Here is a 12488-nt window from a genome sequence, read left to right as displayed (position 1 = left end):
CCAGGGTTGTGAAAGCTTTGTGACATTGTAATGTAGACTAACGTTTCAACAAAGTAAGAAATTACAGTGGGCTGAAACATTTAACAGATATGGCTAAATTATCATTTAAAAATATATCAGAAAACGATATGAGTTATTCAAAATATTATTTATCCTACTTATTATAAATTCTAATAAAATTTAGGCTAACAAGCAACATTCTGACTTTGGCTTATTTAACCACTACAATAGAGTGAAACGGAAATTATATTATTGCATTTCAAGCCGCCTTAGTACTGCATGCACTGCAGTAGTACTCAACCGTAATTGCTGCATAGCTCACTAACTTTATTTCCTGCAAAAATCACTCAACTTTAATTGCTGTTAAAGTAGGCTACTGCTGCAAAAGCAAATTAAAAGACAAATATATGTAACAATGAAACTATTCTTCAGCATTGTTTGAGTTTAATGTTAGCTTATTCCATAACAAAGCAGTAGAGACTTAAAAAAAATACGCAGTGCAGTGTTACCAAGCAACCAATTATATTACAAGCTATAACTTGGTTCAATTGATTTGGTGAAAATTGCAGTATCGTAAATGCAAGAATGGCCCAAGTGATCTTGGGCCATTCTTGCAATAATATTTTTTTTTATCCATGAAACCAAGTTAACTTGGTTTACTTTTGGACACTTAATAAAAAAAAAATTTTTTCGTCTAAAGGCTCCAAGTTTTGTCAGCAACAACCTTATATCGTTTTCTGCGAGATTTCATGAAAACCTCATTTTTGGCCCAAATTAACTTGGGCCACTTTAGAATCAGATGTCCCAATTGTGAAAATTTACCTTCAAAACTTTAAACTTAATCTGCACGTCCAAATTTTATCAAAACTTATTGAAATTTCTCACATATGCTTTTTTTTACCAAGTGTCACATATAAAAAAAAGTTCAGGTGTATCGGAGGCAATTTTAATTTTTGAGGGGCGCCTGTGGCACCCTACTGTGGGTGTGGGGCAAGGGTTGGAATTTAAAGGGTAAAGCATTGTCATGGGTTCATACCAATTACCAACCCTTATTAATTGATTGAATTTTAGCCTCTGACCGAGAAAGCTTCTATGAAAGCTTAATCCTAATAGTTTCGCATACTTGTGAAGGCCTTGAACCCCCAACGCAGGCCATGTCACCGAGTTTGATAGAGTGAAGTTTCCGCTTATAATTGAAGTGTTGTTGTCTGTGCGTTATTTCATTCACTTGTTCTGATTTATTTTTCTTTTATGGTAGCTGGCACCTATTAGTATAGCCTACTACATAGTAAGTTTCGATACTAAAATAAGTGCATCATAGTACCAAATGTTAGCCTAACTTTCTTACAATACAAAATAAGAAATTGTCCCAATACTTTTACAATGCACATTGAGTATTGATATGTAGAAAAATAAAACTTTAAGAACGGGGAAAAAGTCTTTCCAAATCCAAACAAATAAAAGATACAGTTAAATTAAACCTGAACAACTTGCCAAAAACTTATCTCACTCTAAAACGAGTTGTCAATAAAATATATTATTTGAAGATAAATCATGTAACATTCTAACATAAGCTATATGTTACACTGTACTTCAAAAGGGTCTCTTCAAATCATTAGGGATGATTAGGCTTACATGAGAATCCTGGACCGAATATCATGCAAACCATAGGCAGAAATACACGTAGTCGTAGATCTTCCAGTCCCCCTGTCATCGACAACTCAGCGGTTACGAAACAATCTATTTTTACTATTAAGTTTACCAAGAAACATCATCAAATGACTGATCCATTATAGTTGTATTTGAATATACTATAGGCTACAGTGCAACCATGGAAAATGTAGATGACTGCATGGTATATTTAATAAGCTTTTATAATCTAAAGCAAATATAGTTATTACTCTCTAAACCCTTGACAGCCTGTTTCACACTAAAAGGGGGATCATGAGGATCCTCCTTTTAGGGTGAAACAGGCTGTCAAGGGTTTAGATTAGAGATTAATAACTATATTTGATTTAATTCGCTCTGCTTGGCTTTTTGCTTGACATCGAAGACTTTTTGTAGTGTTAATAGTATTTATTGTTTAATATATAATCTATATCTATAGGAGTCGGACATTTTTATGGTTTAATCCTTCTTTGAATGGGCAATGCTTGCAGAAGGCCGTTGTTTAGAAAGTCACCATTGATAACGGCCCAAAGATTCTTAATTACATTGGTTGTTGTGAAACTACTTTTATAAAACTTTTCTTCAACCACAAATGTTCCTTCATGGCTAAGTCTAAACGAAACAGCACGGAACTATCTAAGGCGGTTTAGGACCTTAAGGAGAGGGGTGTTGATCCTAAAATAATATGGTCCATCCATAGCTGTGCTCGGCCTTACATTGGAGGGGGTCGCAATAATTGTGGCCTCTGTCTCGCTGAAAAACTGGCCATTCCAAAGGCCGATTGCAACCACCTTCTCAATCTAAACAAACGTGCTGAACTGGTGGATAAATGACGTCATCGCAACAAATTTAAACTCAAATAGGCTACTTCAAAATGAAATAAATTTAAAAATAAATTTTAATTTATTTCTACAGGTTATCTTATCTTTCTTGCATTTTGCTTCTTTGTGACGTCACAGGTGTTGGCCTCAATCTGCTTGATTTTCAGTTTGAACGTCCTTAATTGAGGCTTTTGTGATAACGGATAGAGGTAGCCCTTTGTAAATCTGATGCTTTTTCGCAGATTAAATTAGGGTTATAGGCTAATATTTAATATCTTTTCAGGTATTACTGATTTATTGCTTTTGCATATTTTTCAAGACCTTCTGATGATCCTCCTTATAGGGTGAAACAGGCTGTCAAAACCCAAGGGTTTAGATAGTAATAGCTATGTTTGATTTAATCTATATCTAAATATCTAATAAAATACTGTATTACTAAAACTTTGTAGCTAATATGTATTTAAGGAAGTTTATTTTGGTGCGCAACAACAGCATTGCAGACGAGTAGCCTACAGTGTAGGCTACAAAACACATGCAAAACAAACAGACAGCGACCAGTAAGCCTCGAAAAAAACACTTAATGTCATCGAGCCAAAACCCTTTTGACATTCTTTAGGTTTAGGGGACATTCTTTAGGTATTAGTTACTAAAATCAAAACAAAAAATAAAACAATTATATAAAAACACTACAAAAAAATAGAACACAGGTAGTAATATAAACTTATGATTTTTATTAAAACTATGATTTTTCCTCCGAATGGTAACATCACTGCAGTGCTTCGTTTTTTCAAAGAAAAATTTTTCTCCTGCCAGTAGTTCTAATTGTTCAGTTATTCTCCTATTAAAAGTGCAACCCAAATATGTCCGTGCCCTGCAGTGTTTTGATTGATTAATTGTATTATACATAGTTTTGTGTTTTGATCTCGGCAAGAAACTTTGTTTACCTGTATATATAGTTTGTAAATTTTCAAAAAAATATTTATGTTCGAGTCATATGTACGTTAACTTAGTCATAACTTTATTCTTTTTCTTTGGATGAGTCAACATTAGCCAGGACAAGTGAATAAACAAGAAAGATCCTGCCTAAGACCACATAGTTTTCTTCATCTTAACGGGACGTTAAATTTCAAATTAGAAACTCAAGAGTTTTGTGCATAAATATATTAGCCTACATAGCCTAAACGTGTTTTTCGTTACTGTACCAAACTTCTGAACTGCACAGCCATGTTGCAAGACCGTAAGAAAATAGCAGGACAGATGATTTAGTTTGAAACTGAGCGTGTTTGCTTCCAAGAATGTAGAAAAAGTAGTTTTTTAACTCGCATTATCAGAGGTATTCACCCTGTTATCTCCTCTTTAACTTTCCATAACTTGTGATTATAAAACGTAGAAAGCTGAAGAACGGCGCTTGTTTCATATTTTATAGTTTCGATATTGAAACGTTCGCGTTCTTGATTTACTTTGTCTATATGAGTTGTAAATAAGTTAATAACATAACATAGATAAATATAGCTTACGAGTTAGGATACTTGAGTGGCAACACTACGGTTTGATTGGTTTGCAAGAGATTGGATAATTTGGTCAATTGCACTGTTGATAAATCGCAACTAGTAGGCTATAGATCATTTTTTTGCATACCATTTATAGCTGTCAATTTTTGCTGTACTTAACTGGTAACTGCATACACGCTTGCATTCATATCGCACACTTTACTAGAGTGAGGTTAACGTGCGTAAATCATCACTGACGTCAGAGCCTATAAGCTTGTGGCGACTAACCAACGATGCGTCACGTCCACTGTCAAGTTTCAGTTTTCACTCAAGTTTCATTATTTCGAGGTGTTGGAGAGGCAGCAATATTCATAACAAAGTGAGTTATGCAATGATGTTGCTTAGCAAAGCGTCAACAGATTACTTTTTTCATATTGTTGATGATATGAAGTGCTAAAGGGAAAAAATGGGCGTCAAAAGGCTGTGAAGGGTATTAAAAAGTTAAAATCTTTTACACGGAATATTTGTGAATTCAAAAAATATTATTTTGTTTGTTTGTCGTATCCAGGCTTACACCCGGTGGTTGAAGATTTAGATTAAGTGGACGGGAAGGCAAGGAAGCCAATCTTCGTGTCCACCTTCAGGCATACCTTTAAGTGTCCTGCCACAGACACAGCCGCATGCTCTTGAGCGGTGTCGAACCGGTGCCCTTTCGATTGCCGTTCCAAGGTTCTCACCACTCGGCTATGCAGCTGGAAAAAAAATATTGACAGCGTAAGATTGTGATAAATTTATTCGGTTACAGGAAATTGTGATGTCATAACTTGCAGAAATTATCACAGGTCATTAGCCATGCCGCTCTTTTTTATTTTTAATAGCTTGAAATTAATTAACGCAATTTAGCTATCCTGGCTCAGATCTTACAATGAAAGTAGCGTTGATCTTACTTAGATGCGGTGCTAGCCGATTGACTGCTAACGTTCACCGATGAGAATGTAAAAATCCCAGCACACTGTGTTTGAAACGTAAAGCGGCAGACCACAGACCACGTAATTTTCAGTACGACGTCATTCGACTTCCCAATGGCTGAAGCAAACTGAAAATTCTGAATGAAGCAAGTAAAATGTGTTCGCAGCAAATGTCCTACATCGTTTAGCTAATGCTAATCTCTCATAAGCAAAAAGAAGAATGAACTGCAGCCAGCTATCTGGCCCTAGGCAACAGGCCAAATAAGCTCACATACGAGTAAGGAGTTATTGAGAAAGTTTACACTTTGAGAAAAATAAGAAAATCATGCTTGGTTATTATGACTTGTCACAATATTTAAAATATTAAGTCTTCGAACTGCGTTGGTTTTCAACATTTTGTTTCTCAGTACTGTTTTGACTGTTTGCAGCTGGGTGTAAAAGCAGAGTAAGCTTGCCCTAAGCGGATTACGAGAATGATGATAAAAAAACTTTGCGATCGTCATCGACTACTTTTCATTCCTCATAAAATCAGCATTTCCAGCAGGAAGTTCAACAAAGTTTGTAAGAAGGTAATGTCAAATTACACTTGGTTTACGTGTAAGTTTATTTGCTTTGTCAGAAACCTTACGATTTGCAATATGAATAACACAAGACATGTAGTTCTTCGACTCCATATTGTGACATTACGTAGTCGGTTCTTTATAAATATCTGTTGATCTGTTGAGTACTGCCCACTTTTCACTTCTATTTAAAGGCACTGTTTACTGTTGGAGAAATATGCGTAAGCACAAATTTACATAGAGATTTGTCAGCTGTGATTGTTTCACTACGCAGAGCTATATATCTTAGTGATCAGGGGTGTAACCGACATGACGATAGAGGGCAAACGCCCCCTTAGAAACCTAAACGAAATGCGGGGTTATCAAAATGCAATCACTTGAACTAAGTTTAGTTATGCTTGTCCCACCTCATAAACTAGCAATCAAGCCCCTATACGCTACCAGTGATTGTATTTTGGCATCTCAAATGCACAAACATGCACTAATCTGCACGTAGCCTAAGCATATGTAAAGTCTGCAAAAATGTAGGTAAGGTCCAAAAGACAATGATTATAACGGGTGAAGGTCAGTCGCTCCATTTAAGTTTCAACGTGTGTGTGATTGATTTATGCATTGCTACATTGCATTGGAAAATGCAAAAAAAAATCCAACAAATCCAAGCAACAGCTTTAAACTGCGTCATAAGCATGTGGCGGGAAACAAGTAGCCTATCAAATCAATTGTTTACACCCATAATATCTCAAAATGAGTCAAATTTTGTGTTTTGACAAGATAAACGTAATTCACCTAATTTTTGCTGAAATGTTTATTTTTGATGAAACAATGGCGCAAACACACATAAATTAATATGTTTTGGCAAAAACGTCAAGTCGGTTCGACAAACAAATTTTAATGAAATAGATCAATCTCCACATTTTACACTTAATACATTTTCGTAGCTGTGGGACGGCGCAACGGATAAGGCGTTGGCTTTTCAATTATGCAAACCTGGTCCGACTCCCGGCTTCAGCTGGTTGTTGAAAAACACCGCTCACCTCTACCAAGGGTGTAATAAATTGGGTGGGCGTAGTTGCTGAAGTAAAGGCGGCCGAGAGAAAGGAACTGGCCACCCTACTCTCCTTAGTGCCGAAGGCTTAGTATAATGAGAACCTTGTCTTCTCATTCCCCAAAGCTCAGTATCTGAATATGGAACCTTTACCTTTACATTTTCGTAAGCATAAACCTTGTTTTTACATGTACGTATGTTCGATTGTACAATGCTTTTTTTGCAGCTTATCATCGGCATCAGCTGTCAATTAAAAATTGCTTTGTGCATGGGTTAGTTAGGTGATCACATGTTGGCCAAATTGGGATATTTTCCCACCGACCTTCGGACTTCACGCGTTTTTCGCAACTCCGATTCATGCCGCAGATTGCAAAGTAGGCTAGGCTTGCAATACATGCACTGCAAACAAACCAACCGGGTTGGATGATTAGCAGGGCGACTAAGAAGACAAACTGGGCCCAGTATTAATAACACTCCCAAGCACACAAAACAAGACAGCGTAAAAAACACAACACACGCAGGGGCGCCGGAACGACTTTTGACTGGGGGGGGGGGGGCAGGATTATGAAAAAAGGGCACTTTTATTGCTGAAAGGCCATTTTTTTTAGTTTTAAGATAAGATATTATAGCATATAGCTACAATGCCCATCTATCAGCTCATTATAGAGTAATGATACAAGTGTCCCCTATACAAAAAACAATGGCACGGAAGGGCATCAAACTATGTTATAATGATGTAATGTAACCTACTTTGATACAGAGTTTTGTTTTGTAAATATTCTTTTAAGGCAAAAATGAAAGATTATAATTAAGCTAAAAGCGAATACCGGTAGCAGAAACTGTTATATTGCAAAATATGCAGTAGCTTACATGACCTTAAAAGGGCACCATTGCCCCCTCTGCCCCTCCATCCACAGAAAAGTTGAGGGCAGGGGGCATCTGCCCCCCCTGACCCCCCGCTTCCGGCGCTCCTGAACACACGTCTTAAAAGAACACCTGAAGAAGAAAAATACTGGTAAAACTATGGAAGACATGGGCGATTTTTTCCAAAAAAGTAAGAGTTGTCACTTAAATAAATTGGATTTGATGCAAATACAGCATAGAAAAAAATAAGTGGCTTGGTGGCGTTTTCGTCAACTTCCCAGACTCTCTGAAAAAGCTTCTAGCCTTTAAAATAAACCCGGATCCAGGTTCAAAAGTGTCACATGAATCTCCTATCAACGATGATAAGTATTGGGATATCTCTAAATATAGGCTATCTCAAAAGTAATTTTTTTAGCCTGAAAGTCGTGAAAAAAAATACGTTTAAATATCTCTAAAAAGCGAACCCTTCAGTACCAATTTCATAATTTTTGGGAAATATGCCATTTTTGACTGCGCTGCGGCTTTTTTAGCAATTCGAAATCAAAAATTGTTGTATTTTGATCAGTATATTCTCACAATTAAAAACGTTTTTATTTTCTGCAAAATCAATGGAGATCGCCGATTGATAAAACTGGAATTATCGCAAGGAGGTTTTACAAAGCAAAGTACAAAGAACTTATACAAAGCAAGTAGGCCAACGGAGGAACACAGAAATGAAAATAGGAAGTAGTTTACTGAGTGTTCGTAGAAACAGTAAAACCACGCATTAAATTTCTTGGAAAAGTATAACTTTTGACATCAACAGCGTCAAGCATATAAACCCTTTGTTTTGCACTACGATCTTTCAAGGTATTTTTCACACTGTCCTCAGAGAAAAAAATAAAAATCTGACGTCAGTGGTCTGCTGACATAAAAGCAGTCGATGAAAGCGTGAATAACACTTTCTGTTTTCACCAACGCGAAGTGTAGAGCAGTGCCTTTCTCGTCTTGTATGTGCCTTCGTTGACTTGTAACATCTCTAAGGTCGTAAAGAAATGCGTGAAGTGCGAGCAGCTGATGGAATAAAAATTGCAATGGCATAAAAAAGCTGTTTAGCTTGTAGACCCCTGGCTGCCGAGCACGTTTTTTTAGGATGAGCAGCTTCGAAATAAGACTCTGCTTGTGGTTTGCCTTTAAATCACAATAACTAGGCTTACTCTACCGAGTTTTGAATGATAAGTTGTAAATGAAGCACATTGCTCAGGCGGACGTGCTAAAAGCTGAGCTATAGCAGTTCGATCTTACTATATTTTTTGCTGAAAGGAGGTATGATGGTCAGTGACATTAGGTCGCAAATTGGAAACAGACAATTAATTTCAATTGAATAAATTTTGCCAAAAAAGCACGTAGGCCTATAAATCTATTTATCAGCCAAAGAAATTTAACGATTTTTTTATAAAGTTTGCTTAATCTTTTTTAAAATTTATAAGGAGTCACAAATTGGAAGCTGATGTAAACAAACACAATATAATTACCAAATCAACTAGCTAAATAAACAAGGTATGTCGTAGGCATCGACATATTGTTTCATCTCTTTTCTTTGTTTTTGTTTAGATATAAAACACCACATAATTTATTTGAAAGGCAATGGATTCGTTTTCTTTACAATTTCCACAACACTCCGGAAACTTTTCTCACAAAAGAAGTAAAAAAGGAAATCAAAAGTTTTCAAAAGTTTTTCTTATTTGCTTTTGTTTGTCGTTTTTATTGCAATGCTCAAATGCGAGAGTGATAAAAGAGCCTCATTTTGGACCAGTGAGAAAATGTGGAAAAAATACTGAAAATTTTCTTCACTTTTTGTGCCCAAAAGAGAAAATTTTGTATCCCGTCAGTGAAAACCGAATAAGATGTAAGTAATCATATCATTGTTACGCAAAAATACTCACTTACGGCTTACCGTAAATCAATAATGCCTTTTAAATTTCTAGCACTGTACCCAAACAGCAAGTCAGTCGTTTTTCACATTGATTCAACGTCTGCAGACGTAATGTGAACAATGGCTGATTTGCTGTATGGCATGTAATTTATTCGCTAAATTTACCATTATGTAAGCTCTTCTTCAAACTGTAATGAAACACGAATTAAGATTGTGTAACTAAAATATTGATAAGCCTACGTCCCAGCTGATTTGCTGGTTCTGTAAAAATCTATGTTTTTGTCCATTTGACTGGTTCTGCCCACAATGCAAACTCCGTCTGTGACACATCAACATCATTGTCTTTGAAACCGTTATCAAGGATTAAGTAAATTTTCAGTGCAACTATTATTGATATAATCCCAATAGCCTAATGCCAAATAAAAGAAAGCTAAGCGCGTAGATTACTGACCAAGTTGTCTTTGTTTTTTGCAGTATATCAAAGACACGCTCTTCGCCCCAGCAGGAAGAACAACGCTTTCGAGTACTATGCTGTCACGTGCTGCCAGACCGTTTGCAAAATTAAAGTTTTCGAATGGATGTGCGAGTTTAACGAATCTATGACAGCATGCTTGGCAACACTAAATCCAAAAGACACAGATAAACAGGCCACTTGCCAAAATACTGTTATAAAGGAAATAGGTTTTCCAATATAAGCTACTAGTCTATCGTCAAGCATTGGCCTAATAGACGCCAACGGCATAGCTGATGTCTAACAGAAGAAAACTAAGAGCTGTCAGTCTGTTGTATTTATGCGTTATTTTTTGTTCAAGTTGACATCGGGTATTGTTTCGTAGTTTGCAGGAGTAAAAATGTTTTTTTACTGGATAACCTGTAAAAAAAACTAACCCGCCGGTGTGCGCGTTTGAGTAACAGCTTTCAAAGCTATTCGTTTAGGCTCTAAAGGGATAGAATAAATTTAAGGCAATAACGCCCCTGCAAGAAAAATTTGTCATTTTTACATTGATTTAACGTCTGTGGACGTTGAATCAATGTATAAAACTGACGGATTTTGTTGTCTGGAACTTTAAACAATAAAAGGGCACTCTATTCTGTCATCCTTGGTGTCAGAGGCTGCATCATAGTGGTTCAATGCCTTTCTAGGCCATTGCAAATCTGCCAGGACTAAGCCTCAAAGAGGCTGTTTGAACGGGTGCTTATCCAATGTAGACATAAGAGGAAGCACAAAATGAAAGCGCAAAACACCAACTTTGTGCCAAAAAAAAATAACGGAAACTTGTTTCAAAATATTTTAGTATCCAACTGCATACTGTGAAACTTGTTCATTTTTTTGCAACTTAAAGCGATGCAGAGTGCTGACCTATATACTGTTGTATACATGGATTGACGTCGCTATAATAGCATTTGGACGGGAAGCCAAACGCTAAGCCTCATCTTGCACGGCAAACAGGATTGCCATTAGCGGTTTTAACGCCAAATTTTAGAAGTTTGAACGTTTTTTAATGCATTTGGCAGGCTACTTTGAATTTGGCATTTTGATATATTTTTGGCGTTTTTTTTTTCAAATTTCAATATTGTGCATAATTTAAAAAACTCTGTTTTATCAGTTTGAATAGGCAACTTTTACCAAATCTTGATGATGCTTTTCATAGTATTGCATTTTGGGCTGATTTTGTCAACAGCATGATTACTGCCACAGCCCAAGGTATTGCAACCGTGCCATACTTTAATCTGAAAATGTATTAAAAAAACGTCAAATTTCTAGAATTTAGCGTTAAAACCGCCAATATGGCAATTTTGTTTGCCGTGCAAGATGAGGTCTGGCGTTACGTTATACTGTAAGTTCGTGTTTGCAGCATAGGCTACTTTTTTTAATCGTTTTGCTGGCTTGTGTGATTGTTGGCTGGTGCTACTATATTTCTCCGGAAATATCTTCAGTTGTATTTATCTTTGATATCCTTTGCCGTAAATTGCAATCGTCTTTCTCGTCTATGTGATGCCAAAACGATTGAAAAAATAAAAATGAAAAATTGTGTCCTTCGTATCGTGAAAGCTAAAGCTCAAGTTAAGCTTTACATTGGTGAAGAGGTAAAGTTAAGCTTTACGCAACAATGGGTGGTGTTTTTACCCGCAGGTTGTTTGCGAAGAAATCGAGTCGTGTTTTCTCTTTAGAAATGACGTCTTTCACATTAATCTTTTGCCATTTTATTTTGCTCTAAAAGCGATTAGTGTTTGTATTAGCCAATCACAATTTCTTGCCAAATCAGCAGCTGAACCTCAAAACAACATTGACAATAACAAAGTCCTGAAATGAAATCAGGTCAAGGCCCATGCCTTAGTCAGCATATTTTGTTCCATTGCACAATTTTGCTTTTCGAAAAACATCGTGACTTATATTTAAAGTAGGCTCGAAGGAAGTGCAAATAAACATGCTAAATTATCAGCTGACATAATATACTGTATAGCCTACAACCACTCTTCAACGTGGGAATTTCCGAATTATCGGTCTATTTTAAGATAAACAAAAATTCAATGGTAGTCCAAAGACAGAGAAAGTCGAAGACCTGATAACTCAAGGCACAGTTAGAAACAAAACGAGATTTAAACAGATATGGAAAAGCATCTTGCTTATTGAATGGATAGAAGGGCGAGTGACAATTTACTCAGCTCAAGTCAAGACGCTTTCTACCCAGGGATATTTTTCAAAATAATGTAGCCTAGATAGTGTTTGAGTCGACTCATTATACCTATCTGTATTTTAGTAAAAGCGATACAAAACCCCGTGATATTAAAACAGAGATGATATTAAAACAAGTATACTTGATGCCACCAAATTCATTTGGCGGGTGGGCTATCGTAATCAGTAAACATTCACATGGAAAAATCCATACAGAATATTTTTTTTTATTCCAGATGCTATAGGTCAGGGCCCAGGGGTCACCAACCTTTTTTGCATGCGGGCCACTTTGGCACTTAAGAGAGCTGTGGCGGGCCGCACTGATAAAAGTTTAGGTAGGTTGACTCTTATGCTAGAACAGAACGCATTTCGTACCCAGTATCCAGCGTTACATGTTGTTAAAATTTATCTTAGAATACCGCAGCAACAAAATTAGTCAAACAACGTTACTGCCAGGCCAAGCTCATTTAACAACACTTT

The 12488-nt window shown here is 36.5% G+C and overlaps 1 long non-coding RNA gene across 1 annotated transcript; it reads left to right on the top strand.

Annotated features, from left to right (window-relative positions):
• Positions 1–9013: 9013 nt before the first annotated feature.
• On the top strand, positions 9014–11366 carry LOC145783281 (uncharacterized). Its single transcript, XR_014290917.1, has 2 exons — positions 9014–9304; positions 9806–11366. It is a non-coding gene; the product is annotated as an uncharacterized LOC145783281 (long non-coding RNA).
• The last annotated feature ends 1122 nt before the right edge of the window (positions 11367–12488 follow it).

This window comes from Aplidium turbinatum, chromosome 14, assembly GCF_918807975.1.
Source record: "Aplidium turbinatum chromosome 14, kaAplTurb1.1, whole genome shotgun sequence".
NCBI lineage: Eukaryota > Metazoa > Chordata > Ascidiacea > Aplousobranchia > Polyclinidae > Aplidium > Aplidium turbinatum.
The sequence above is the reverse complement of the archived record's forward strand: the minus strand, read 5'-3'. Positions and strand labels throughout refer to the sequence as shown.